Source organism: Osmerus eperlanus, chromosome 8, assembly GCF_963692335.1.
Source record: "Osmerus eperlanus chromosome 8, fOsmEpe2.1, whole genome shotgun sequence".
Classification (NCBI taxonomy): Eukaryota; Metazoa; Chordata; class Actinopteri; order Osmeriformes; family Osmeridae; genus Osmerus; species Osmerus eperlanus.
Genome location: NC_085025.1, coordinates 17,149,889 through 17,175,225, shown reverse-complemented (window position 1 = coordinate 17,175,225; position 25,337 = coordinate 17,149,889). Strand labels below are relative to the sequence as shown.

The following is a 25,337-nucleotide window of genomic DNA, read 5'->3' as shown; positions in this document are numbered from 1 at the left end:
TGACTTTGCTTGAACAATCAATGTAAATCCACTCAGAACATGATCCTTTCGTCCAAGTTCCATTCAAGAACTTGGAACAGTCATCAATGGTGGTAGGACAGTGAACACAGCCACACCTTTCCACCAGATTCCTGCTCAGAAAGGAACATCTGCATCTTCATCATGGATAGTGAGACCACTCCTTAGAAACACATTTCTCAAAGAACAACCTATAGAAATGATCCCTGAAAATATAGTCTTGGTTGTTGGACTGGGAACAACCTGGCTTTATATCTTGAGGAGCACATACGCACCACTGGGTTCCAAAGCCAATTGAATGGTCGACATCTGTAACAATCAATTATGCTAAAGCCGCGACACGTGGAATGTGTCTCTTGGTCAAAGACATTTCACGCAGAGTTCTGAAATCTTCCACATGACAACATTTTTCATAGAGAACTAAATTGTTCATTTGTATCCGTGGATTCCTTGCATACAGAGAACCAAATTCAGCTAAACTTGGCACGGATCTAAGTATTGATCAACATCAAGGCCGTTATTGCAATCCCTCCACATCCCAGCAGCGTCGCAAATTGCACATTCCAGCGCATCATGAGACAGATGCAAACATTACTGTGACTTACTTTGCTTGAACAATCAATGTAAATCCACTCAGAACATGATCCTTTCGTCCAAGTTCCATTCAAGAACTTGGAACAGTCATCAATGGTGGTAGGACAGTGAACACAGCCACACCTTTCCACCAGATTCCTGTTCAGAAAGGAACATCTGCATCTTCATCATAGATAGTGAGACCACTCCTTAGAAACACATTTCTCAAAGAACAACCTATAGAAATGATCCCTGAAAGTATAGTCTTGGTTGTCGGACTGGGAACAACATGGCTTTATATCTTGAGGAGCACATACGCACCACTGGGTTCCAAAGCCAATTGAATGGTCGACATCTGTAACAATCAATTATGCTAAAGCCGCGACACGTGGAATGTGTCTCTTGGTCAAAGACATTTCACGCAGAGTTCTGAAATCTTCCACATGACCAAATTTTGCATAGAGAACTAAATTGTTCATTTGTATCCGTGGATTCCTTGCATACAGAGAACCAAATTCAGCTAAACTTGGCACGGATATAAGTATTGATCAACATCAAGGCCGTTGTTGCAATCCCTCCACATCCCAGTAGCGTCGCAAATTGCACATTCCAGCGCATCATGAGACAGATGCAAACATTACTGTGACTGACTTTGCTTGAACAATCAATGTAAATCCACTCAGAACATGATCCTTTCGTCCAAGTTCCATTCAAGAACTTGGAACAGTCATCAATGGTGGTAGGACAGTGAACACAGCCACACCTTTCCACCAGATTCCTGTTCAGAAAGGAACATCTGCATCTTCATCATAGATAGTGAGACCACTCCTTAGAAACACATTTCTCAAAGAACAACCTATAGAAATGATCCCTGAAAGTATAGTCTTGGTTGTTGGACTGGGAACAACATGGCTTTATATCTTGAGGAGCACATACGCACCACTGGGTTCCAAAGCCAATTGAATGGTCGACATCTGTAACAATCAATTATGCTAAAGACGCGACACGTGGAATGTGTCTCTTGGTCAAAGACATTTCACGCAGAGTTCTGAAATCTTCCACATGACCAAATTTTGCATAGAGAACTAAATTGTTCATTTGTATCCGTGGATTCCTTGCATACAGAGAACCAAATTCAGCTAAACTTGGCACGGATATAAGTATTGATCAACATCAAGGCCGTTGTTGCAATCCCTCCACATCCCAGTAGCGTCGCAAATTGCACATTCCAGCGCATCATGAGACAGATGCAAACATTACTGTGACTGACTTTGCTTGAACAATCAATGTAAATCCACTCAGAACATGATCCTTTCGTCCAAGTTCCATTCAAGAACTTGGAACAGTCATCAATGGTGGTAGGACAGTGAACACAGCCACACCTTTCCACCAGATTCCTGCTCAGAAAGGAACATCTGCATCTTCATCATGGATAGTGAGACCACTCCTTAGAAACACATTTCTCAAAGAACAACCTATAGAAATGATCCCTGAAAATATAGTCTTGGTTGTTGGACTGGGAACAACCTGGCTTTATATCTTGAGGAGCACATACGCACCACTGGGTTCCAAAGCCAATTGAATGGTCGACATCTGTAACAATCAATTATGCTAAAGCCGCGACACGTGGAATGTGTCTCTTGGTCAAAGACATTTCACGCAGAGTTCTGAAATCTTCCACATGACAACATTTTTCATAGAGAACTAAATTGTTCATTTGTATCCGTGGATTCCTTGCATACAGAGAACCAAATTCAGCTAAACTTGGCACGGATCTAAGTATTGATCAACATCAAGGCCGTTATTGCAATCCCTCCACATCCCAGCAGCGTCGCAAATTGCACATTCCAGCGCATCATGAGACAGATGCAAACATTACTGTGACTTACTTTGCTTGAACAATCAATGTAAATCCACTCAGAACATGATCCTTTCGTCCAAGTTCCATTCAAGAACTTGGAACAGTCATCAATGGTGGTAGGACAGTGAACACAGCCACACCTTTCCACCAGATTCCTGTTCAGAAAGGAACATCTGCATCTTCATCATAGATAGTGAGACCACTCCTTAGAAACACATTTCTCAAAGAACAACCTATAGAAATGATCCCTGAAAGTATAGTCTTGGTTGTTGGACTGGGAACAACATGGCTTTATATCTTGAGGAGCACATACGCACCACTGGGTTCCAAAGCCAATTGAATGGTCGACATCTGTAACAATCAATTATGCTAAAGCCGCGACACGTGGAATGTGTCTCTTGGTCAAAGACATTTCACGCAGAGTTCTGAAATCTTCCACATGACCAAATTTTGCATAGAGAACTAAATTGTTCATTTGTATCCATTGATTCCTTGCATACAGAGAACCAAATTCAGCTAAACTTGGCACGGATATAAGTATTGATTAACATCAAGGCCGTTGTTGCAATCCCTCCACATCCCAGCAGCGTCGCAAATTTCACATTCCAGCGCATCATAAGACAGATGCAAACATTACTGTGACTGACTTTGCTTTAACAATCAATGTAAATCCACTCAGAACATGATCCTTTCGTCCAAGTTCCATTCAAGAACTTGGAACAGTCATCAATGGTGGTAGGACAGTAAACACAGCCACACCTTTCCACCAGATTCCTGCTCAGAAAGGAACATCTGCATCTTCATCATGGATAGTGAGACCACTCCTTAGAAACACATTTCTCAAAAATAAACTATAGAAATGATCCCTGAAAGTATAGTCTTGGTTGTTGGACTGGGAACAACCTGGCTTTATATCTTGAGGAGCACATACGCACCACTGGGTTCCAAAGCCAATTGAATGGTCGACATCTGTAACAATCAATTATGCTAAAGCCGCGACACGTGGAATGTGTCTCTTGGTCAAAGACATTTAACGCAGAGTTCTGAAATCTTCCACATGACCAAATTTTGCATAGAGAACTAAATTGTTCATTTGTATCCGTGGATTCCTTGCATACAGAGAACCAAATTCAGCTAAACTTGGCACGGATATAAGTATTGATCAACATCAAGGCCGTTATTGCAATCCCTCCACATCCCAGCAGCGTCGCAAATTGCACATTCCAGCGCATCATGAGACAGATGCAAACATTACTGTGACTTACTTTGCTTGAACAATCAATGTAAATCCACTCAGAACATGATCCTTTCGTCCAAGTTACATTCAAGAACTTGGAACAGTCATCAATGGTGGTAGGACAGTGAACACAGCCACACCTTTCCACCAGACTCCTGCTCAGAAAGGAACATCTGCATCTTCATCATGAATAGCGAGACCACTCCTTAGAAACTCATTTCTCAAAGAACAACCTATAGAAATGATCCCTGAAAGTATAGTCTTGGTTGTTGGACTGGGAACAACATGGCTTTATATCTTGAGGAGCACATACGCACCACTGGGTTCCAAAGCCAATTGAATGGTCGACATCTGTAACAATCAATTATGCTAAAGCCGCAACACGTGGAATGTGTCTCTTGGTCAAAGACATTTCACGCACAGTTCTGAAATCTTCCACATGACCAAATTTTGCATAGAGAACTAAATTGTTCATTTGTATCCGTGGATTCCTTGCATACAGAGAACCAAATTCAGCTAAACTTGGCACGGATCTAAGTATTGATCAACATCAAGGCCGTTATTGCAATCCCTCCACATCCCAGCAGCATCGCATATTGCACATTCCAGCGCATCATGAGACAGATGCAAACATTACTGTGACTGACTTTGCTTGAACAATCAATGTAAATCCACTCAGAACATGATCCTTTCGTCCAAGTTCCATTCAAAAACTTGGAACAGTCATCAATGGTGGTAGGACAGTGAACACAGCCACACCTTTCCACCAGATTCCTGCTCAGAAAGGAACATCTGCATCTTCATCATGGATAGTGAGACCACGCCTTAGAAACACATTTCTCAAAGAACAACCTATAGAAATGATCCCTGAAAGTATAGTCTTGGTTGTTGGACTGGGAACAACCTGGCTTTATATCTTGAGGAGCACATACGCACCACTGGGTTCCAAAGCCAATTGAATGGTCGACATCTGTAACAATCAATTATGCTAAAGCCGCGACACGTGGAATGTGTCTCTTGGTCAAAGACATTTCACGCAGCTTTGAAATCTTCCATATGACAAAACGTTGCATAGAGAACTAAATTGTTCATTTGTATCCGTGGACTCCTTGCATACAGAGAACCAAATTCAGCTAAACTTGGCACGGATCTAAGTATTGATCAACATCAAGGCCGTTATTGCAATCCCTCCACATCCCAGCAGCGTCGCAAATTGCACATTCCAGCGCATCATGAGACAGATGCAAACATTACTGTGACTGACTTTGCTTGAACAATCAATGTAAATCCACTCAGAACATGATCCTTTCGTCCAAGTTACATTCAAGAACTTGGAACAGTCATCAATGGTGGTAGGACAGTGAACACAGCCACACCTTTCCACCAGACTCCTGCTCAGAAAGGAACATCTGCATCTTCATCATGAATAGCGAGACCACTCCTTAGAAACACATTTCTCAAAGAACAACCTATAGAAATGATCCCTGAAAGTATAGTCTTGGTTGTTGGACTGGGAACAACATGGCTTTATATCTTGAGGAGCACATACGCACCACTGGGTTCCAAAGCCAATTGAATGGTCGACATCTGTAACAATCAATTATGCTAAAGCCGCAACACGTGGAATGTGTCTCTTGGTCAAAGACATTTCACGCACAGTTCTGAAATCTTCCACATGACCAAATTTTGCATAGAGAACTAAATTGTTCATTTGTATCCGTGGATTCCTTGCATACAGAGAACCAAATTCAGCTAAACTTGGCACGTATCTAAGTATTGATCAACATCAAGGCCGTTATTGCAATCCCTCCACATCCCAGCAGCATCGCATATTGCACATTCCAGCGCATCATGAGACAGATGCAAACATTACTGTGACTGACTTTGCTTGAACAATCAATGTAAATCCACTCAGAACATGATCCTTTCGTCCAAGTTCCATTCAAAAACTTGGAACAGTCATCAATGGTGGTAGGACAGTGAACACAGCCACACCTTTCCACCAGACTCCTGCTCAGAAAGGAACATCTGCATCTTCATCATGAATAGCGAGACCACTCCTTAGAAACTAATTTCTCAAAGAACAACCTATAGAAATGATCCCTGAAAGTATAGTCTTGGTTGTTGGACTGGGAACAACATGGCTTTATATCTTGAGGAGCACATACGCACCACTGGGTTCCAAAGCCAATTGAATGGTCGACATCTGTAACAATCAATTATGCTAAAGCCGCAACACGTGGAATGTGTCTCTTGGTCAAAGACATTTCACGCACAGTTCTGAAATCTTCCACATGACCAAATTTTGCATAGAGAACTAAATTGTTCATTTGTATCCGTGGATTCCTTGCATACAGAGAACCAAATTCAGCTAAACTTGGCACGGATCTAAGTATTGATCAACATCAAGGCCGTTATTGCAATCCCTCCACATCCCAGCAGCATCGCATATTGCACATTCCAGCGCATCATGAGACAGATGCAAACATTACTGTGACTGACTTTGCTTGAACAATCAATGTAAATCCACTCAGAACATGATCCTTTCGTCCAAGTTCCATTCAAAAACTTGGAACAGTCATCAATGGTGGTAGGACAGTGAACACAGCCACACCTTTCCACCAGATTCCTGCTCAGAAAGGAACATCTGCATCTTCATCATGGATAGTGAGACCACGCCTTAGAAACACATTTCTCAAAGAACAACCTATAGAAATGATCCCTGAAAGTATAGTCTTGGTTGTTGGACTGGGAACAACCTGGCTTTATATCTTGAGGAGCACATACGCACCACTGGGTTCCAAAGCCAATTGAATGGTCGACATCTGTAACAATCAATTATGCTAAAGCCGCGACACGTGGAATGTGTCTCTTGGTCAAAGACATTTCACGCAGCTTTGAAATCTTCCATATGACAAAACGTTGCATAGAGAACTAAATTGTTCATTTGTATCCGTGGACTCCTTGCATACAGAGAACCAAATTCAGCTAAACTTGGCACGGATCTAAGTATTGATCAACATCAAGGCCGTTATTGCAATCCCTCCACATCCCAGCAGCGTCGCAAATTGCACATTCCAGCGCATCATGAGACAGATGCAAACATTACTGTGACTGACTTTGCTTGAACAATCAATGTAAATCCACTCAGAACATGATCCTTTCGTCCAAGTTACATTCAAGAACTTGGAACAGTCATCAATGGTGGTAGGACAGTGAACACAGCCACACCTTTCCACCAGACTCCTGCTCAGAAAGGAACATCTGCATCTTCATCATGAATAGCGAGACCACTCCTTAGAAACACATTTCTCAAAGAACAACCTATAGAAATGATCCCTGAAAGTATAGTCTTGGTTGTTGGACTGGGAACAACATGGCTTTATATCTTGAGGAGCACATACGCACCACTGGGTTCCAAAGCCAATTGAATGGTCGACATCTGTAACAATCAATTATGCTAAAGCCGCAACACGTGGAATGTGTCTCTTGGTCAAAGACATTTCACGCACAGTTCTGAAATCTTCCACATGACCAAATTTTGCATAGAGAACTAAATTGTTCATTTGTATCCGTGGATTCCTTGCATACAGAGAACCAAATTCAGCTAAACTTGGCACGTATCTAAGTATTGATCAACATCAAGGCCGTTATTGCAATCCCTCCACATCCCAGCAGCATCGCATATTGCACATTCCAGCGCATCATGAGACAGATGCAAACATTACTGTGACTGACTTTGCTTGAACAATCAATGTAAATCCACTCAGAACATGATCCTTTCGTCCAAGTTCCATTCAAAAACTTGGAACAGTCATCAATGGTGGTAGGACAGTGAACACAGCCACACCTTTCCACCAGATTCCTGCTCAGAAAGGAACATCTGCATCTTCATCATGAATAGCGAGACCACTCCTTAGAAACACATTTCTCAAAGAACAACCTATAGAAATGATCCCTGAAAGTATAGTCTTGGTTGTTGGACTGGGAACAACATGGCTTTATATCTTGAGGAGCACATACGCACCACTGGGTTCCAAAGCCAATTGAATGGTCGACATCTGTAACAATCAATTATGCTAAAGCCGCAACACGTGGAATGTGTCTCTTGGTCAAAGACATTTCACGCACAGTTCTGAAATCTTCCACATGACCAAATTTTGCATAGAGAACTAAATTGTTCATTTGTATCCGTGGATTCCTTGCATACAGAGAACCAAATTCAGCTAAACTTGGCACGGATCTAAGTATTGATCAACATCAAGGCCGTTATTGCAATCCCTCCACATCCCAGCAGCATCGCATATTGCACATTCCAGCGCATCATGAGACAGATGCAAACATTACTGTGACTGACTTTGCTTGAACAATCAATGTAAATCCACTCAGAACATGATCCTTTCGTCCAAGTTCCATTCAAAAACTTGGAACAGTCATCAATGGTGGTAGGACAGTGAACACAGCCACACCTTTCCACCAGATTCCTGCTCAGAAAGAACATCTGCATCTTCATCATGAATAGCGAGACCACTCCTTAGAAACACATTTCTCAAAGAACAACCTATAGAAATGATCCCTGAAAGTATAGTCTTGGTTGTTGGACTGGGAACAACATGGCTTTATATCTTGAGGAGCACATACGCACCACTGGGTTCCAAAGCCAATTGAATGGTCGACATCTGTAACAATCAATTATGCTAAAGCCGCAACACGTGGAATGTGTCTCTTGGTCAAAGACATTTCACGCACAGTTCTGAAATCTTCCACATGACCAAATTTTGCATAGAGAACTAAATTGTTCATTTGTATCCGTGGATTCCTTGCATACAGAGAACCAAATTCAGCTAAACTTGGCACGTATCTAAGTATTGATCAACATCAAGGCCGTTATTGCAATCCCTCCACATCCCAGCAGCATCGCATATTGCACATTCCAGCGCATCATGAGACAGATGCAAACATTACTGTGACTGACTTTGCTTGAACAATCAATGTAAATCCACTCAGAACATGATCCTTTCGTCCAAGTTCCATTCAAAAACTTGGAACAGTCATCAATGGTGGTAGGACAGTGAACACAGCCACACCTTTCCACCAGATTCCTGCTCAGAAAGGAACATCTGCATCTTCATCATGAATAGCGAGACCACTCCTTAGAAACACATTTCTCAAAGAACAACCTATAGAAATGATCCCTGAAAGTATAGTCTTGGTTGTTGGACTGGGAACAACATGGCTTTATATCTTGAGGAGCACATACGCACCACTGGGTTCCAAAGCCAATTGAATGGTCGACATCTGTAACAATCAATTATGCTAAAGCCGCAACACGTGGAATGTGTCTCTTGGTCAAAGACATTTCACGCACAGTTCTGAAATCTTCCACATGACCAAATTTTGCATAGAGAACTAAATTGTTCATTTGTATCCGTGGATTCCTTGCATACAGAGAACCAAATTCAGCTAAACTTGGCACGTATCTAAGTATTGATCAACATCAAGGCCGTTATTGCAATCCCTCCACATCCCAGCAGCATCGCATATTGCACATTCCAGCGCATCATGAGACAGATGCAAACATTACTGTGACTGACTTTGCTTGAACAATCAATGTAAATCCACTCAGAACATGATCCTTTCGTCCAAGTTCCATTCAAGAACTTGGAACAGTCATCAATGGTGGTAGGACAGTGAACACAGCCACACCTTTCCACCAGATTCCTGCTCAGAAAGGAACATCTGCACCTTCATCATGGATAGTGAGACCACTCCTTAGAAACACATTTCTCAAAAACAACCTATAGAATTGATCCCTGAAAGTATAGTCTTGGTTGTTGGACGGGGAACAACCTGGCTTTATATCTCGAGGAGCGCATACGCACCACTGGGATCCAAAGCCAATTGAACTGTCGACACCTGTAACAATCAATTATGCTAAAGCTGCGACACGTGGAATGTGTCTCTTGGTCAAAGACATTTCACGCAGAGTTCTGAAATCTTCCACATGACCAAATTTTGCATAGAGAACTAAATTGTTCATTTGTATCCGTGGATTCCTTGCATACAGAGATCCAAATTCAGCTAAACTTGGCACGGATCTAAGTATTGATCAACATCAAGGTCGTTATTGCAATCCCTCCACATCCCAGCAGTGTCGCAAATTGCACATTCCAGCGCATCATGAGACAGATGCAAACATTACTGTGACTGACTTTGCTTGAACAATCAATGTAAATCCACTCAGAACATGATCCTTTCGTCCAAGTTCCATTCAAGAACTTGGAACAGTCATCAATGGTGGTAGGACAGTGAACACAGCCACACCTTTCCACCAGATTCCTGCTCAGAAAGGAACATCTGCATCTTCATCATGAATAGTGAGACCACTCCTTAGAAACACATTTCTCAAAGAACAACCTATAGAAATGATCCCTGAAAGTATAATCTTGGTTGTTGGACTGGGAACAACATGGCTTTATATCTTGAGGAGCACATACGCACCACTGGGTTCCAAAGCCAATTGAATGGTCGACATCTGTAACAATCAATTATGCTAAAGCCGCGACACGTGGAATGTGTCTCTTGGTCAAAGACATTTAACGCAGAGTTCTGAAATCTTCCACATGACAAAACGTTGCATAGAGAACTAAATTGTTCATTTGTATCCGTGGATTCCTTGCATACAGAGAACCAAATTCAGCTAAACTTGGCACGGATATAAGTATTGATCAACATCAAGGCCGTTGTTGCAATCCCTCCACATCCCAGCAGCGTCGCAAATTGCACATTCCAGCACATCATGAGACAGATGCAAACATTACTGTGACTTACTTCGCTTGAACAATCAATGTAAATCCACTCAGAACATGATCCTTTCGTCCAAGTTCCATTCAAGAACTTGGAACAGTCATCAATGGTGGTAGGACAGTGAACACAGCCACACCTTTCCACCAGATTCCTGTTCAGAAAGGAACATCTGCATCTTCATCATAGATAGTGAGACCACTCCTTAGAAACACATTTTTCAAAGAACAACCTATAGAAAAGATCCCTGAAAGTATAGTCTTGGTTGTTGGACTGGGAACAACATGGCTTTATATCTTGAGGAGCACATACGCACCACTGGGTTCCAAAGCCAATTGAATGGTCGACATCTGTAACAATCAATTATGCTAAAGCCGCGACACGTGGAATGCGTCTCTTGGTCAAAGACATTTCACGCAGAGTTCTGAAATCTTCCACATGACCAAATTTTGCATAGAGAACTAAATTGTTCATTTGTATCCGTGGATTCCTTGCATACAGAGAACCAAATTCAGCTAAACTTGGCACGGATATAAGTATTGATTAACATCAAGGCCGTTGTTGCAATCCCTCCACATCCCAGCAGCGTCGCAAATTGCACATTCCAGCGCATCATAAGACAGATGCAAACATTACTGTGACTGACTTTGCTTGAACAATCAATGTAAATCCACTCAGAACATGATCCTTTCGTCCAAGTTCCATTCAAGAACTTGGAACAGTCATCAATGGTGGTAGGACAGTAAACACAGCCACACCTTTCCACCAGATTCCTGCTCAGAAAGGAACATCTGCATCTTCATCATGGATAGTGAGACCACTCCTTAGAAACACATTTTTCAAAGAACAACCTATAGAAAAGATCCCTGAAAGTATAGTCTTGGTTGTTGGACTGGGAACAACATGGTTTTATATCTTGAGGAGCACATACGCACCACTGGGTTCCAAAGCCAATTGAATGGTCGACATCTGTAACAATCAATTATGCTAAAGCCGCGACACGTGGAATGCGTCTCTTGGTCAAAGACATTTCACGCAGAGTTCTGAAATCTTCCACATGACCAAATTTTGCATAGAGAACTAAATTGTTCATTTGTATCCGTGGATTCCTTGCATACAGAGAACCAAATTCAGCTAAACTTGGCACGGATATAAGTATTGATTAACATCAAGGCTGTTGTTGCAATCCCTCCACATCCCAGCAGCGTCGCAAATTGCACATTCCAGCGCATCATAAGACAGATGCAAACATTACTGTGACTGACTTTGCTTGAACAATCAATGTAAATCCACTCAGAACATGATCCTTTCGTCCAAGTTCCATTCAAGAACTTGGAACAGTCATCAATGGTGGTAGGACAGTAAACACAGCCACACCTTTCCACCAGATTCCTGCTCAGAAAGGAACATCTGCATCTTCATCATGGATAGTGAGACCACTCCTTAGAAACACATTTCTCAAAAAAAAACGATAGAAATGATACCTGAAAGTATAGTCTTGGTTGTTGGACTGGGAACAACCTGGCTTTATATCTTGAGGAGCACATACGTACCACTGGGTTCCAAAGCCAATTGAATGGTCGACATCTGTAACAATCAATTATGCTAAAGCCGCGACACGTGGAATGTGTCTCTTGGTCAAAGACATTTCACGCAGAGTTCTGAAATCTTCCACATGACAAAACGTTGCATAGATAACCAAATAGTTTGTTTGGATCCGTGGATTCCTTGCATACAGAGAACCAAATTCAGCTAAACTTGGCACGGATATAAGTATTGATCAACATCAAGGCCGTTGTTGCAATCCCTCCACATCCCAGCAGCGTCGCAAATTGCACATTCCAGCGCATCATGAGACAGATGCAAACATTACTGTGACTTACTTTGCTTGAACAATCAATGTAAATCCACTCAGAACATGATCCTTTCGTCCAAGTTACATTCAAGAACTTGGAACAGTCATCAACGGTGGTAGGACAGTGAACACAGCCACACCTTTCCACCAGATTCCTGCTCAGAAAAGAACATCTGCATCTTCATCATGGATAGTGAGAACACTCCTTAGAAACACATTTCTCAAAGAACAACCTATAGAAATGATCCCTGAAAGTATAGTCTTTGTTGTTGGACTGGGAACAACCTGGCTTTATATCTTGAGGAGCACATACGCACCACTGGGTTCCAAAGCCAATTGAATGGTCGACATCTGTAACAATCAATTATGCTAAAGCCGCGACACGTGGAATGTGTCTCTTGGTCAAAGACATTTCACGCAGAGTTCTGAAATCTTCCACATGACAACATTTTTCATAGAGAACTAAATTGTTAATTTGTATCCGTGGATTCCTTGCATACAGAGAACCAAATTCAGCTAAACTTGGCACGGATCTAAGTATTGATCAACATCAAGGCCGTTATTGCAATCCCTCCACATCCCAGCAGCGTCGCAAATTGCACATTCCAGCAAATCATGAGACAGATGCAAACATTACTGTGACTTACTTTGCTTGAACAATCAATGTAAATCCACTCAGAACATGATCCTTTCGTCCAAGTTCCATTCAAGAACTTGTAACAGTCATCAATGGTGGTAGGACAGTGAACACAGCCACACCTTTCCACCAGATTCCTGTTCAGAAAGGAACATCTGCATCTTCATCATAGATAGTGAGACCACTCCTTAGAAACACATTTCTCAAAAATAAACTATAGAAATGATCCCTGAAAGTATAGTCTTGGTTGTTGGACTGGGAACAACCTGGCTTTATATCTTGAGGAGAACATATGCACCACTGGGTTCCAAAGCCAATTGAATCGTCGACATCTGTAACAATCAATTATGCTAAAGCCGCGACACGTGGAATGTGTCTCTTGGTCAAAGACATTTCACGCAGAGTTCTGAAATCTTCCACATGACCAAATTTTGCATAGAGAACTAAATTGTTCATTTGTATCCGTGGATTCCTTGCATACAGAGAACCAAATTCAGCTAAACTTGGCACGGATATAAGTATTGATTAACATCAAGGCCGTTGTTGCAATCCCTCCACATCCCAGCAGCGTCGCAAATTGCACATTCCAGCGCATCATAAGACAGATGCAAACATTACTGTGACTGACTTTGCTTGAACAATCAATGTAAATCCACTCAGAACATGATCCTTTCGTCCAAGTTCCTTTCAAGAACTTGGAACAGTCATCAATGGTGGTAGGACAGTAAACACAGCCACACCTTTCCACCAGATTCCTGCTCAGAAAGGAACATCTGCATCTTCATCATGGATAGTGAGACCACTCCTTAGAAACACATTTCTCAAAAATAAACTATAGAAATGATCCCTGAAAGTATAGTCTTGGTTGTTGGACTGGGAACAACCTGGCTTTATATCTTGAGGAGCACATACGTACCACTGGGTTCCAAAGCCAATTGAATGGTCGACATCTGTAACAATCAATTATGCTGAAGCCGCGACACGTGGAATGCGTCTCTTGGTCAAAGACATTTCACGCAGAGTTCTGAAATCTTCCACATGACAACATTTTTCATAGAGAACTAAATTGTTCATTTGTATCCGTGGATTCCTTGCATACAGAGAACCAAATTCAGCTAAACTTGGCACGGATACAAGTATTGATCAACATCAAGGCCGTTGTTGCAATCCCTCCACATCCCAGCAGCGTCGCAAATTGCACATTCCAGCGCATCATGAGACAGATGCAAACATTACTGTGACTGACTTTGCTTTAACAATCAATGTAAATCCACTCAGAACATTATCCTTTCGTCCAAGTTCCATTCAAGAACTTGGAACAGTCATCAATGGTGGTAGGACAGTAAACACAGCCACACCTTTCCACCAGATTCCTGCTCAGAAAGGAACATCTGCATCTTCATCATGGATAGTGAGACCACTCCTTAGAAACACATTTCTCAAAAATAAACTATAGAAATGATCCCTGAAAGTATAGTCTTGGTTGTTGGACTGGGAACAACCTGGCTTTATATCTTGAGGAGCACATACGCACCACTGGGTTCCAAAGCCAATTGAATGGTCGACATCTGTAACAATCAATTATGCTAAAGCCGCGACACGTGGAATGTGTCTCTTGGTCAAAGACATTTAACGCAGAGTTCTGAAATCTTCCACATGACAAAACGTTGCATAGAGAACTAAATTGTTCATTTGTATCCGTGGACTCCTTGCATACAGAGAACCAAATTCAGCTAAACTTGGCACGGATCTAAGTATTGATCAACATCAAGGCCGTTATTGCAATCCCTCCACATCCCAGCAGCATCGCATATTGCACATTCCAGCGCATCATGAGACAGATGCAAACATTACTGTGACTGACTTTGCTTGAACAATCAATGTAAATCCACTCAGAACATGATCCTTTCGTCCAAGTTCCATTCAAAAACTTGGAACAGTCATCAATGGTGGTAGGACAGTGAACACAGCCACACCTTTCCACCAGATTCCTGCTCAGAAAGGAACATCTGCATCTTCATCATGGATAGTGAGACCACTCCTTAGAAACACATTTCTCAAAGAACAACCTATAGAAATGATCCCTGAAAGTATAGTCTTGATTGTTGGACTGGGAACAACCTGGCTTTATATCTTGAGGAGCACATACGCACCACTGGGTTCCAAAGCCAATTGAATGGTCGACATCTGTAACAATCAATTATGCTAAAGCCGCGACACGTGGAATGTGTCTCTTGGTCAAAGACATTTCACACAGAGTTCTGAAATCTTCCACATGACCAAATTTTGCATAGAGAACTAAATTGTTCATTTGTATCCGTGGATTCCTTGCATACAGAGAACCAAATTCAGCTAAACTTGGCACGGATATAAGTATTGATTAACATCAAGGCCGTTGTTGCAATCCCTCCACATCCCAGCAGCGTCGCAAATTGCACATTCCAGCGCATCATAAGACAGATGCAAACATTACTGTGACTGACTTTGCTTGAACAATCAATGTAAATCCACTCAGAACATGATCCTTTCGTCCAAGTTCCATTCAAGAACTTGGAACAGTCATCAATGGTGGTAGGACAGTAAACACAGCCACACCTTTCCACCAGATTCCTGCTCAGAAAGGAACATCTGCATCTTCATCATGGATAGTGAGACCACTCCTTAGAAACACATTTTTCAAAGAACAACCTATAGAAACGATCCCTGAAAGTATAGTCTTGGTTGTTGGACTGGGAACAACATGGCCTTATATCTTGAGGAGAACATATGCACCACTGGGTTCCAAAGCCAATTGAATGGTCGACATCTGTAACAATCAATTATGCTAAAGCCGCGACACGTGGAATGTGTCTCTTGGTCAAAGACATTTCACGCAGAGTTCTGAAATCTTCCACATGACCAAATTTTGCATAGAGAACTAAATTGTTCATTTGTATCCGTGGATTCCTTGCATACAGAGAACCAAATTCAGCTAAACTTGGCACGGATATAAGTATTGATTAACATCAAGTCCGTTGTTGCAATCCCTCCACATCCCAGCAGCGTCGCAAATTGCACATTCCAGCGCATCATAAGACAGATGCAAACATTACTGTGACTGACTTTGCTTGAACAATCAATGTAAATCCACTCAGAACATGATCCTTTCGTCCAAGTTCCATTCAAGAACTTGGAACAGTCATCAATGGTGGTAGGACAGTAAACACAGCCACACCTTTCCACCAGATTCCTGCTCAGAAAGGAACATCTGCATCTTCATCATGGATAGTGAGACCACTCCTTAGAAACACATTTCTCAAAAATAAACTATAGAAATGATCCCTGAAAGTATAGTCTTGGTTGTTGGACTGGGAACAACCTGGCTTTATATCTTGAGGAGCACATACGTACCACTGGGTTCCAAAGCCAATTGAATGGTCGACATCTGTAACAATCAATTATGCTGAAGCCGCGACACGTGGAATGCGTCTCTTGGTCAAAGACATTTCACGCAGAGTTCTGAAATCTTCCACATGACAACATTTTTCATAGAGAACTAAATTGTTCATTTGTATCCGTGGATTCCTTGCATACAGAGAACCAAATTCAGCTAAACTTGGCACGGATCTAAGTATTGATCAACATCAAGGCCGTTATTGCAATCCCTCCACATCCCAGCAGCGTCGCAAATTGCACATTCCAGCACATCATGAGACAGATGCAAAAATTACTGTGACTTACTTTGCTTGAACAATCAATGTAAATCCACTCAGAACATGATCCTTTCGTCCAAGTTCCATTCAAGAACTTGGAACAGTCATCAATGGTGGTAGGACAGTAAACACAGCCACACCTTTCCACCAGATTCCTGCTCAGAAAGGAACATCTGCATCTTCATCATGGATAGTGAGACCACTCCTTAGAAACACATTTCTCAAAAATAAACTATAGAAATGATCCCTGAAAGTATAGTCTTGGTTGTTGGACTGGGAACAACCTGGCTTTATATCTTGAGGAGCACAGACGTACCACTGGGTTCCAAAGCCAATTGAATGGTCGACATCTGTAACAATCAATTATGCTGAAGCCGCGACACGTGGAATGCGTCTCTTGGTCAAAGACATTTCACGCAGAGTTCTGAAATCTTCCACATGACAACATTTTTCATAGAGAACTAAATTGTTCATTTGTATCCGTGGATTCCTTGCATACAGAGAACCAAATTCAGCTAAACTTGGCACGGATCTAAGTATTGATCAACATCAAGGCCGTTATTGCAATCCCTCCACATCCCAGCAGCGTCGCAAATTGCACATTCCAGCGCATCATGAGACAGATGCAAACATTACTGTGACTGACTTTGCTTGAACAATCAATGTAAATCCACTCAGAACATGATCCTTTCGTCCAAGTTCCATTCAAGAACTTGGAACAGTCATCAATGGTGGTAGGACAGTAAACACAGCCACACCTTTCCACCAGATTCCTGCTCAGAAAGGAACATCTGCATCTTCATCATGGATAGTGAGACCACTCCTTAGAAACACATTTCTCAAAAATAAACTATAGAAATGATCCCTGAAAGTATAGTCTTGGTTGTTGGACTGGGAACAACCTGGCTTTATATCTTGAGGAGCACATACGCACCACTGGGTTCCAAAGCCAATTGAATGGTCGACATCTGTAACAATCAATTATGCTAAAGCCGCGACACGTGGAATGTGTCTCTTGGTCAAAGACATTTCACGCAGAGTTCTGAAATCTTCCACATGACAACATTTTTCATAGAGAACTAAATTGTTCATTTGTATCCGTGGATTCCTTGCATACAGAGAACCAAATTCAGCTAAACTTGGCACGGATCTAAGTATTGATCAACATCAAGGCCGTTATTGCAATCCCTCCACATCCCAGCAGCGTCGCAAATTGCACATTCCAGCGCATCATGAGACAGATGCAAAAATTACTGTGACTTACTTTGCTTGAACAATCAATGTAAATCCACTCAGAACATGATCCTTTCGTCCAAGTTCCATTCAAGAACTTGGAACAGTCATCAATGGTGGTAGGACAGTAAACACAGCCACACCTTTCCACCAGATTCCTGCTCAGAAAGGAACATCTGCATCTTCATCATGGATAGTGAGACCACTCCTTAAAAACACATTTCTCAAAAATAAACTATAGAAATGATCCCTGAAAGTATAGTCTTGGTTGTTGGACTGGGAACAACCTGGCTTTATATCTTGAGGAGCACAGACGTACCACTGGGTTCCAAAGCCAATTGAATGGTCGACATCTGTAACAATCAATTATGCTGAAGCCGCGACACGTGGAATGCGTCTCTTGGTCAAAGACATTTCACGCAGAGTTCTGAAATCTTCCACATGACAACATTTTTCATAGAGAACTAAATTGTTCATTTGTATCCGTGGATTCCTTGCATACAGAGAACCAAATTCAGCTAAACTTGGCACGGATCTAAGTATTGATCAACATCAAGGCCGTTATTGCAATCCCTCCACATCCCAGCAGCGTCGCAAATTGCACATTCCAGCGCATCATGAGACAGATGCAAACATTACTGTGACTGACTTTGCTTGAACAATCAATGTAAATCCACTCAGAACATGATCCTTTCGTCCAAGTTCCATTCAAGAACTTGGAACAGTCATCAATGGTGGTAGGACAGTAAACACAGCCACACCTTTCCACCAGATTCCTGCTCAGAAAGGAACATCTGCATCTTCATCATGGATAGTGAGACCACTCCTTAGAAACACATTTCTCAAAAATAAACTATAGAAATGATCCCTGAAAGTATAGTCTTGGTTGTTGGACTGGGAACAACCTGGCTTTATATCTTGAGGAGCACATACGCACCACTGGGTTCCAAATCCAATTGAATGGTCGACATCTGTAACAATCAATTATGCTAAAGCCGCGACACGTGGAATGTGTCTCTTGGTCAAAGACATTTAACGCAGAGTTCTGAAATCTTCCACATGACAAAACGTTGCATAGAGAACTAAATTGTTCATTTGTATCCGTGGATTCCTTGCATACAGAGAACCAAATTCAGCTAAACTTGGCACGGATCTAAGTATTGATCAACATCAAGGCCGTTATTGCAATCCCTCCACATCCCAGCAGCGTCGCAAATTGCACATTCCAGCGCATCATGAGACAGATGCAAACATTACTGTGACTTACTTTGCTTGAACAATCAATGTAAATCCACTCAGAACATGATCCTTTCGTCCAAGTTCCATTCAAGAACTTGGAACAGTCATCAATGGTGGTAGGACAGTAAACACAGCCACACCTTTCCACCAGATTCCTGCTCAGAAAGGAACATATGCATCTTCATCATGGATAGTGAGACCACTCCTTAGAAACACATTTCTCAAAAAAAAACCTATAGAAATGATCCCTGAAAGTATAGTCTTGGTTGTTGGACTGGGAACAACCTGGCTTTATATCTTGAGGAGCACATACGCACCACTGGGTTCCAAAGCCAATTGAATGGTCGACATCTGTAACAATCAATTATGCTAAAGCCGCGACACGTGGAATGTGTCTCTTGGTCAAAGACATTTCACGCAGAGTTCTGAAATCTTCCACATGACAACATTTTTCATAGAGAACTAAATTGTTCATTTGTATCCGTGGATTCCTTGCATACAGAGAACCAAATTCAGCTAAACTTGGCACGGATATAAGTATTGATCAACATCAAGGCCGTTGTTGCAATCCCTCCACATCCCAGCAGCGTCGCAAATTGCACATTCCAGCGCATCATGAGACAGATGCAAACATTACTGTGACTGACTTTGCTTGAACAATCAATGTAAATCCACTCAGAACATGATCCTTTCGTCCAAGTTCCATTCAAGAACTTGGAACAGTCATCAATGGTGGTAGGACAGTGAACACAGCCACACCTTTCCACCAGATTCCTGCTCAGAAAGGAACATCTGCATCTTCATCATGGATAGTGAGACCACTCCTTAGAAACACATTTCTCAAAAATAAACTATAGAAATGATCCCTGAAAGTATAGTCTTGGTTGTTGGACTGGGAACAACCTGGCTTTATATCTTGAGGAGCACATACGCACCACTGGATTCCAAAGCCAATTGAATGGTCGACATCTGTAACAATCAATTATGCTGAAGCCGCGACACGTGGAATGCGTCTCTTGGTCAAAGACATTTCACGCAGAGTTCTGAAATCTTCCACATGACAACATTTTTCATAGAGAACTAAATTGTTCATTTGTATCCGTGGATTCCTTGCATACAGAGAACCAAATTCAGCTAAACTTGGCACGGATCTAAGTATTGATCAACATCAAGGCCGTTATTGCAATCCCTCCACATCCCAGCAGCGTCGCAAATTGCACATTCCAGCGCATCATGAGACAGATGCAAACATTACTGTGACTTACTTTGCTTGAACAATCAATGTAAATCCACTCAGAACATGATCCTTTCGTCCAAGTTCCATTCAAGAACTTGGAACAGTCATCAATGGTGGTAGGACAGTAAACACAGCCACACCTTTCCACCAGATTCCTGCTCAGAAAGGAACATATGCATCTTCATCATGGATAGTGAGACCACTCCTTAGAAACACATTTCTCAAAAAAAAACCTATAGAAATGATCCCTGAAAGTATAGTCTTGGTTGTTGGACTGGGAACAACCTGGCTTTATATCTTGAGGAGCACATACGCACCACTGGGTTCCAAAGCCAATTGAATGGTCGACATCTGTAACAATCAATTATGCTAAAGCCGCGACACGTGGAATGTGTCTCTTGGTCAAAGACATTTCACGCAGAGTTCTGAAATCTTCCACATGACCAAATTTTGCATAGAGAACTAAATTGTTTATTTGTATCCGTGGATTCCTTGCATACAGAGAACCAAATTCAGCTAAACTTGGCACGGATATAAGTATTGATCAACATCAAGGCCGTTGTTGCAATCCCTCCACATCCCAGCAGCGTCGCAAATTGCACATTCCAGCGCATCATAAGACAGATGCAAACATTACTGTGACTGACTTTGCTTGAACTATCAATGTAAATCCACTCAGAACATGATCCTTTCGTCCAAGTTCCATTCAAGAACTTGGAACAGTCATCAATGGTGGTAGGACAGTAAACACAGCCACACCTTTCCACCAGCTTCCTGCTCAGAAAGGAACATCTGCATCTTCATCATGGATAGTGAGACCACTCCTTAGAAACACATTTCTCAAAAATAAACTATAGAAATGATCCCTGAAAGTATAGTCTTGGTTGTTGGACTGGGAACAACCTGGCTTTATATCTTGAGGAGCACATACGCACCACTGGGTTCCAAAGCCAATTGAATGGTCGACATCTGTAACAATCAATTATGCTAAAGCCGCGACACGTGGAATGTGTCTCTTGGTCAAAGACATTTAACGCAGGGTTCTGAAATCTTCCACATGACAAAACGTTGCATAGAGAACTAAATTGTTCATTTGTATCCGTGGATTCCTTGCATACAGAGAACCAAATTCAGCTAAACTTGGCACGGATCTAAGTATTGATCAACATCAAGGCCGTTATTGCAATCCCTCCACATCCCAGCAGCGTCGCAAATTGCACATTCCAGCGCATCATGAGACAGATGCAAACATTACTGTGACTTACTTTGCTTGAACAATCAATGTAAATCCACTCAGAACATGATCCTTTCGTCCAAGTTCCATTCAAGAACTTGGAACAGTCATCAATGGTGGTAGGACAGTAAACACAGCCACACCTTTCCACCAGATTCCTGCTCAGAAAGGAACATCTGCATCTTCATCATGGATAGTGAGACCACTCCTTAGAAACACATTTCTCAAAGAACAACCTATAGAAATAATCCCTGAAAGTATAGTCTTGGTTGTTGGACTGGGAACAACATGGCTTTATATCTTGAGGAGCACATACGCACCACTGGGTTCCAAAGCCAATTGAATGGTCAACATCTGTAACAATCAATTATGCTAAAGCCGCGACACGTGGAATGTGTCTCTTGGTCAAAGACATTTCACGCAGAGTTCTGAAATCTTCCACATGACCAAATTTTGCATAGAGAACTAAATTGTTTATTTGTATCCGTGGATTCCTTGCATACAGAGAACCAAATTCAGCTAAACTTGGCACGGATATAAGTATTGATCAACATCAAGGCCGTTGTTGCAATCCCTCCACATCCCAGCAGCGTCGCAAATTGCACATTCCAGCGCATCATAAGACAGATGCAAACATTACTGTGACTGACTTTGCTTGAACTATCAATGTAAATCCACTCAGAACATGATCCTTTCGTCCAAGTTCCATTCAAGAACTTGGAACAGTCATCAATGGTGGTAGGACAGTAAACACAGCCACACCTTTCCACCAGCTTCCTGCTCAGAAAGGAACATCTGCATCTTCATCATGGATAGTGAGACCACTCCTTAGAAACACATTTCTCAAAAATAAACTATAGAAATGATCCCTGAAAGTATAGTCTTGGTTGTTGGACTGGGAACAACCTGGCTTTATATCTTGAGGAGCACATACGCACCACTGGGTTCCAAAGCCAATTGAATGGTCGACATCTGTAACAATCAATTATGCTAAAGCCGCGACACGTGGAATGTGTCTCTTGGTCAAAGACATTTAACGCAGGGTTCTGAAATCTTCCACATGACAAAACGTTGCATAGAGAACTAAATTGTTCATTTGTATCCGTGGATTCCTTGCATACAGAGAACCAAATTCAGCTAAACTTGGCACGGATCTAAGTATTGATCAACATCAAGGCCGTTATTGCAATCCCTCCACATCCCAGCAGCGTCGCAAATTGCACATTCCAGCGCATCATGAGACAGATGCAAACATTACTGTGACTTACTTTGCTTGAACAATCAATGTAAATCCACTCAGAACATGATCCTTTCGTCCAAGTTCCATTCAAGAACTTGGAACAGTCATCAATGGTGGTAGGACAGTAAACACAGCCACACCTTTCCACCAGATTCCTGCTCAGAAAGGAACATCTGCATCTTCATCATGGATAGTGAGACCACTCCTTAGAAACACATTTCTCAAAGAACAACCTATAGAAATAATCCCTGAAAGTATAGTCTTGGTTGTTGGACTGGGAACAACATGGCTTTATATCTTGAGGAGCACATACGCACCACTGGGTTCCAAAGCCAATTGAATGGTCAACATCTGTAACAATCAATTATGCTAAAGCCGCGACACGTGGAATGTGTCTCTTGGTCAAAGACATTTAACGCAGAGTTCTGAAATCTTCCACGACAAAACGTTGCATAGACAACTAAATTGTTCATTTGTATCCGTGGACTCCTTGCATACAGAGAACCAAATTCAGCTAAACTTGGCACGGATCTAAGTATTGATCAACATCAAGGCCGTTATTGCAATCCCTCCACATCCCAGCAGCGTCGCATATTGCACATTCCAGCGCATCATGAGACAGATGCAAACATTACTGTGACTGACTTTGCTTGAACAATCAATGTAAATCCACTCAGAACATGATCCTTTCGTCCAAGTTCCATTCAAAAACTTGGAACAGTCATCAATGGTGGTAGGACAGTGAACACAGCCACACCTTTCCACCAGATTCCTGCTCAGAAAGGAACATCTGCATCTTCATCATGGATAGTGAGACCACTCCTTAGAAACACATTTCTCAAAAAAAAAACCTATAGAAATGATCCCTGAAAGTATAGTCTTGGTTGTTGGACTGGGAACAACCTGGCTTTATATCTTGAGGAGCACATACGCACCACTGGGTTCCAAAGCCAATTGAATGGTCGACATCTGTAACAATCAATTATGCTAAAGCCGCGACACGTGGAATGTGTCTCTTGGTCAAAGACATTTCACGCAGAGTTCTGAAATCTTCCACATGACCAAATTTTGCATAGAGAACTAAATTGTTTATTTGTATCCGTGGATTCCTTGCATACAGAGAACCAAATTCAGCTAAACTTGGCACGGATATAAGTATTGATCAACATCAAGGCCGTTGTTGCAATCCCTCCACATCCCAGCAGCGTCGCAAATTGCACATTCCAGCGCATCATAAGACAGATGCAAACATTACTGTGACTGACTTTGCTTGAACTATCAATGTAAATCCACTCAGAACATGATCCTTTCGTCCAAGTTCCATTCAAGAACTTGGAACAGTCATCAATGGTGGTAGGACAGTAAACACAGCCACACCTTTCCACCAGCTTCCTGCTCAGAAAGGAACATCTGCATCTTCATCATGGATAGTGAGACCACTCCTTAGAAACACATTTCTCAAAAATAAACTATAGAAATGATCCCTGAAAGTATAGTCTTGGTTGTTGGACTGGGAACAACCTGGCTTTATATCTTGAGGAGCAAGTACGCACCACTGGGTTCCAAAGCCAATTGAATGGTCGACATCTGTAACAATCAATTATGCTAAAGCCGCGACACGTGGAATGTGTCTCTTGGTCAAAGACATTTAACGCAGGGTTCTGAAATCTTCCACATGACAAAACGTTGCATAGAGAACTAAATTGTTCATTTGTATCCGTGGACTCCTTGCATACAGAGAACCAAATTCAGCTAAACTTGGCACGGATCTAAGTATTGATCAACATCAAGGCCGTTATTGCAATCCCTCCACATCCCAGCAGCGTCGCATATTGCACATTCCAGCGCATCATGAGACAGATGCAAACATTACTGTGACTGACTTTGCTTGAACAATCAATGTAAATCCACTCAGAACATGATCCTTTCGTCCAAGTTCCATTCAAAAACTTGGAACAGTCATCAATGGTGGTAGGACAGTGAACACAGCCACACCTTTCCACCAGATTCCTGCTCAGAAAGGAACATCTGCATCTTCATCATGGATAGTGAGACCACTCCTTAGAAACACATTTCTCAAAGAACAACCTATAGAAATGATCCCTGAAAGTATAGTCTTGATTGTTGGACTGGGAACAACCTGGCTTTATATCTTGAGGAGCACATACGCACCACTGGGTTCCAAAGCCAATTGAATGGTCGACATCTGTAACAATCAATTATGCTAAAGCCGCGACACGTGGAATGTGTCTCTTGGTCAAAGACATTTCACGCAGAGTTCTGAAATCTTCCACATGACAACATTTTTCATAGAGAACTAAATTGTTCATTTGTATCCGTGGATTCCTTGCATACAGAGAACCAAATTCAGCTAAACTTGGCACGGATATAAGTATTGATCAACATCAAGGCCGTTGTTGCAATCCCTCCACATCCCAGCAGCGTCGCAAATTGCACATTCCAGCGCATCATGAGAC

At 42.0% G+C, this 25,337-nt stretch overlaps 41 non-coding genes across 41 annotated transcripts; all 41 read right to left on the bottom strand.

Moving 5' to 3' along the window:
* Window positions 1–27: 27 nt before the first annotated feature.
* LOC134025664 (small nucleolar RNA U3) lies at window positions 28–240 on the bottom strand. Its single transcript, XR_009931177.1, has one exon. It is a non-coding gene; the product is annotated as a small nucleolar RNA U3 (small nucleolar RNA).
* A 406-nt stretch (window positions 241–646) lies between these two features.
* On the bottom strand, window positions 647–859 carry LOC134025649 (small nucleolar RNA U3). Its single transcript, XR_009931163.1, has one exon. It is a non-coding gene; the product is annotated as a small nucleolar RNA U3 (small nucleolar RNA).
* A 406-nt stretch (window positions 860–1,265) lies between these two features.
* Window positions 1,266–1,478, bottom strand: LOC134025648 (small nucleolar RNA U3). Its single transcript, XR_009931162.1, has one exon. It is a non-coding gene; the product is annotated as a small nucleolar RNA U3 (small nucleolar RNA).
* Window positions 1,479–1,884: 406 nt separating this feature from the next.
* LOC134025663 (small nucleolar RNA U3) lies at window positions 1,885–2,097 on the bottom strand. The gene has a single exon (XR_009931176.1). It is a non-coding gene; the product is annotated as a small nucleolar RNA U3 (small nucleolar RNA).
* Window positions 2,098–2,503: 406 nt separating this feature from the next.
* LOC134025647 (small nucleolar RNA U3) lies at window positions 2,504–2,716 on the bottom strand. Its single transcript, XR_009931161.1, has one exon. It is a non-coding gene; the product is annotated as a small nucleolar RNA U3 (small nucleolar RNA).
* A 406-nt stretch (window positions 2,717–3,122) lies between these two features.
* On the bottom strand, window positions 3,123–3,334 carry LOC134025817 (small nucleolar RNA U3). The gene has a single exon (XR_009931323.1). It is a non-coding gene; the product is annotated as a small nucleolar RNA U3 (small nucleolar RNA).
* A 406-nt stretch (window positions 3,335–3,740) lies between these two features.
* On the bottom strand, window positions 3,741–3,953 carry LOC134025758 (small nucleolar RNA U3). The gene has a single exon (XR_009931268.1). It is a non-coding gene; the product is annotated as a small nucleolar RNA U3 (small nucleolar RNA).
* A 406-nt stretch (window positions 3,954–4,359) lies between these two features.
* On the bottom strand, window positions 4,360–4,572 carry LOC134025582 (small nucleolar RNA U3). Its single transcript, XR_009931097.1, has one exon. It is a non-coding gene; the product is annotated as a small nucleolar RNA U3 (small nucleolar RNA).
* Window positions 4,573–4,976: 404 nt separating this feature from the next.
* Window positions 4,977–5,189, bottom strand: LOC134025751 (small nucleolar RNA U3). The gene has a single exon (XR_009931261.1). It is a non-coding gene; the product is annotated as a small nucleolar RNA U3 (small nucleolar RNA).
* Window positions 5,190–5,595: 406 nt separating this feature from the next.
* On the bottom strand, window positions 5,596–5,808 carry LOC134025716 (small nucleolar RNA U3). The gene has a single exon (XR_009931228.1). It is a non-coding gene; the product is annotated as a small nucleolar RNA U3 (small nucleolar RNA).
* A 406-nt stretch (window positions 5,809–6,214) lies between these two features.
* Window positions 6,215–6,427, bottom strand: LOC134025580 (small nucleolar RNA U3). The gene has a single exon (XR_009931095.1). It is a non-coding gene; the product is annotated as a small nucleolar RNA U3 (small nucleolar RNA).
* A 404-nt stretch (window positions 6,428–6,831) lies between these two features.
* Window positions 6,832–7,044, bottom strand: LOC134025750 (small nucleolar RNA U3). Its single transcript, XR_009931260.1, has one exon. It is a non-coding gene; the product is annotated as a small nucleolar RNA U3 (small nucleolar RNA).
* A 406-nt stretch (window positions 7,045–7,450) lies between these two features.
* LOC134025704 (small nucleolar RNA U3) lies at window positions 7,451–7,663 on the bottom strand. Its single transcript, XR_009931216.1, has one exon. It is a non-coding gene; the product is annotated as a small nucleolar RNA U3 (small nucleolar RNA).
* Window positions 7,664–8,069: 406 nt separating this feature from the next.
* Window positions 8,070–8,281, bottom strand: LOC134025773 (small nucleolar RNA U3). Its single transcript, XR_009931282.1, has one exon. It is a non-coding gene; the product is annotated as a small nucleolar RNA U3 (small nucleolar RNA).
* A 406-nt stretch (window positions 8,282–8,687) lies between these two features.
* Window positions 8,688–8,900, bottom strand: LOC134025703 (small nucleolar RNA U3). Its single transcript, XR_009931215.1, has one exon. It is a non-coding gene; the product is annotated as a small nucleolar RNA U3 (small nucleolar RNA).
* A 406-nt stretch (window positions 8,901–9,306) lies between these two features.
* LOC134025655 (small nucleolar RNA U3) lies at window positions 9,307–9,518 on the bottom strand. The gene has a single exon (XR_009931169.1). It is a non-coding gene; the product is annotated as a small nucleolar RNA U3 (small nucleolar RNA).
* Window positions 9,519–9,924: 406 nt separating this feature from the next.
* LOC134025682 (small nucleolar RNA U3) lies at window positions 9,925–10,137 on the bottom strand. The gene has a single exon (XR_009931194.1). It is a non-coding gene; the product is annotated as a small nucleolar RNA U3 (small nucleolar RNA).
* A 406-nt stretch (window positions 10,138–10,543) lies between these two features.
* Window positions 10,544–10,756, bottom strand: LOC134025729 (small nucleolar RNA U3). Its single transcript, XR_009931240.1, has one exon. It is a non-coding gene; the product is annotated as a small nucleolar RNA U3 (small nucleolar RNA).
* Window positions 10,757–11,162: 406 nt separating this feature from the next.
* Window positions 11,163–11,375, bottom strand: LOC134025687 (small nucleolar RNA U3). The gene has a single exon (XR_009931199.1). It is a non-coding gene; the product is annotated as a small nucleolar RNA U3 (small nucleolar RNA).
* Window positions 11,376–11,781: 406 nt separating this feature from the next.
* Window positions 11,782–11,993, bottom strand: LOC134025765 (small nucleolar RNA U3). The gene has a single exon (XR_009931275.1). It is a non-coding gene; the product is annotated as a small nucleolar RNA U3 (small nucleolar RNA).
* Window positions 11,994–12,399: 406 nt separating this feature from the next.
* Window positions 12,400–12,612, bottom strand: LOC134025690 (small nucleolar RNA U3). Its single transcript, XR_009931203.1, has one exon. It is a non-coding gene; the product is annotated as a small nucleolar RNA U3 (small nucleolar RNA).
* A 406-nt stretch (window positions 12,613–13,018) lies between these two features.
* On the bottom strand, window positions 13,019–13,230 carry LOC134025575 (small nucleolar RNA U3). Its single transcript, XR_009931090.1, has one exon. It is a non-coding gene; the product is annotated as a small nucleolar RNA U3 (small nucleolar RNA).
* Window positions 13,231–13,636: 406 nt separating this feature from the next.
* Window positions 13,637–13,848, bottom strand: LOC134025520 (small nucleolar RNA U3). The gene has a single exon (XR_009931037.1). It is a non-coding gene; the product is annotated as a small nucleolar RNA U3 (small nucleolar RNA).
* A 406-nt stretch (window positions 13,849–14,254) lies between these two features.
* On the bottom strand, window positions 14,255–14,466 carry LOC134025620 (small nucleolar RNA U3). The gene has a single exon (XR_009931134.1). It is a non-coding gene; the product is annotated as a small nucleolar RNA U3 (small nucleolar RNA).
* Window positions 14,467–14,872: 406 nt separating this feature from the next.
* LOC134025607 (small nucleolar RNA U3) lies at window positions 14,873–15,085 on the bottom strand. The gene has a single exon (XR_009931122.1). It is a non-coding gene; the product is annotated as a small nucleolar RNA U3 (small nucleolar RNA).
* A 406-nt stretch (window positions 15,086–15,491) lies between these two features.
* On the bottom strand, window positions 15,492–15,704 carry LOC134025711 (small nucleolar RNA U3). Its single transcript, XR_009931223.1, has one exon. It is a non-coding gene; the product is annotated as a small nucleolar RNA U3 (small nucleolar RNA).
* A 406-nt stretch (window positions 15,705–16,110) lies between these two features.
* LOC134025816 (small nucleolar RNA U3) lies at window positions 16,111–16,322 on the bottom strand. The gene has a single exon (XR_009931322.1). It is a non-coding gene; the product is annotated as a small nucleolar RNA U3 (small nucleolar RNA).
* A 406-nt stretch (window positions 16,323–16,728) lies between these two features.
* Window positions 16,729–16,940, bottom strand: LOC134025815 (small nucleolar RNA U3). Its single transcript, XR_009931321.1, has one exon. It is a non-coding gene; the product is annotated as a small nucleolar RNA U3 (small nucleolar RNA).
* Window positions 16,941–17,346: 406 nt separating this feature from the next.
* On the bottom strand, window positions 17,347–17,558 carry LOC134025814 (small nucleolar RNA U3). The gene has a single exon (XR_009931320.1). It is a non-coding gene; the product is annotated as a small nucleolar RNA U3 (small nucleolar RNA).
* Window positions 17,559–17,964: 406 nt separating this feature from the next.
* Window positions 17,965–18,176, bottom strand: LOC134025523 (small nucleolar RNA U3). Its single transcript, XR_009931040.1, has one exon. It is a non-coding gene; the product is annotated as a small nucleolar RNA U3 (small nucleolar RNA).
* A 406-nt stretch (window positions 18,177–18,582) lies between these two features.
* LOC134025813 (small nucleolar RNA U3) lies at window positions 18,583–18,794 on the bottom strand. The gene has a single exon (XR_009931319.1). It is a non-coding gene; the product is annotated as a small nucleolar RNA U3 (small nucleolar RNA).
* A 406-nt stretch (window positions 18,795–19,200) lies between these two features.
* LOC134025571 (small nucleolar RNA U3) lies at window positions 19,201–19,413 on the bottom strand. The gene has a single exon (XR_009931087.1). It is a non-coding gene; the product is annotated as a small nucleolar RNA U3 (small nucleolar RNA).
* Window positions 19,414–19,819: 406 nt separating this feature from the next.
* Window positions 19,820–20,031, bottom strand: LOC134025719 (small nucleolar RNA U3). The gene has a single exon (XR_009931231.1). It is a non-coding gene; the product is annotated as a small nucleolar RNA U3 (small nucleolar RNA).
* A 406-nt stretch (window positions 20,032–20,437) lies between these two features.
* On the bottom strand, window positions 20,438–20,650 carry LOC134025570 (small nucleolar RNA U3). Its single transcript, XR_009931086.1, has one exon. It is a non-coding gene; the product is annotated as a small nucleolar RNA U3 (small nucleolar RNA).
* A 406-nt stretch (window positions 20,651–21,056) lies between these two features.
* On the bottom strand, window positions 21,057–21,268 carry LOC134025569 (small nucleolar RNA U3). The gene has a single exon (XR_009931085.1). It is a non-coding gene; the product is annotated as a small nucleolar RNA U3 (small nucleolar RNA).
* A 406-nt stretch (window positions 21,269–21,674) lies between these two features.
* LOC134025676 (small nucleolar RNA U3) lies at window positions 21,675–21,887 on the bottom strand. The gene has a single exon (XR_009931188.1). It is a non-coding gene; the product is annotated as a small nucleolar RNA U3 (small nucleolar RNA).
* Window positions 21,888–22,293: 406 nt separating this feature from the next.
* LOC134025558 (small nucleolar RNA U3) lies at window positions 22,294–22,505 on the bottom strand. Its single transcript, XR_009931074.1, has one exon. It is a non-coding gene; the product is annotated as a small nucleolar RNA U3 (small nucleolar RNA).
* Window positions 22,506–22,911: 406 nt separating this feature from the next.
* LOC134025675 (small nucleolar RNA U3) lies at window positions 22,912–23,124 on the bottom strand. Its single transcript, XR_009931187.1, has one exon. It is a non-coding gene; the product is annotated as a small nucleolar RNA U3 (small nucleolar RNA).
* A 404-nt stretch (window positions 23,125–23,528) lies between these two features.
* Window positions 23,529–23,742, bottom strand: LOC134025618 (small nucleolar RNA U3). The gene has a single exon (XR_009931132.1). It is a non-coding gene; the product is annotated as a small nucleolar RNA U3 (small nucleolar RNA).
* A 406-nt stretch (window positions 23,743–24,148) lies between these two features.
* LOC134025547 (small nucleolar RNA U3) lies at window positions 24,149–24,360 on the bottom strand. The gene has a single exon (XR_009931063.1). It is a non-coding gene; the product is annotated as a small nucleolar RNA U3 (small nucleolar RNA).
* Window positions 24,361–24,766: 406 nt separating this feature from the next.
* Window positions 24,767–24,979, bottom strand: LOC134025606 (small nucleolar RNA U3). The gene has a single exon (XR_009931121.1). It is a non-coding gene; the product is annotated as a small nucleolar RNA U3 (small nucleolar RNA).
* Between the last annotated feature and the right edge of the window lie 358 nt (window positions 24,980–25,337).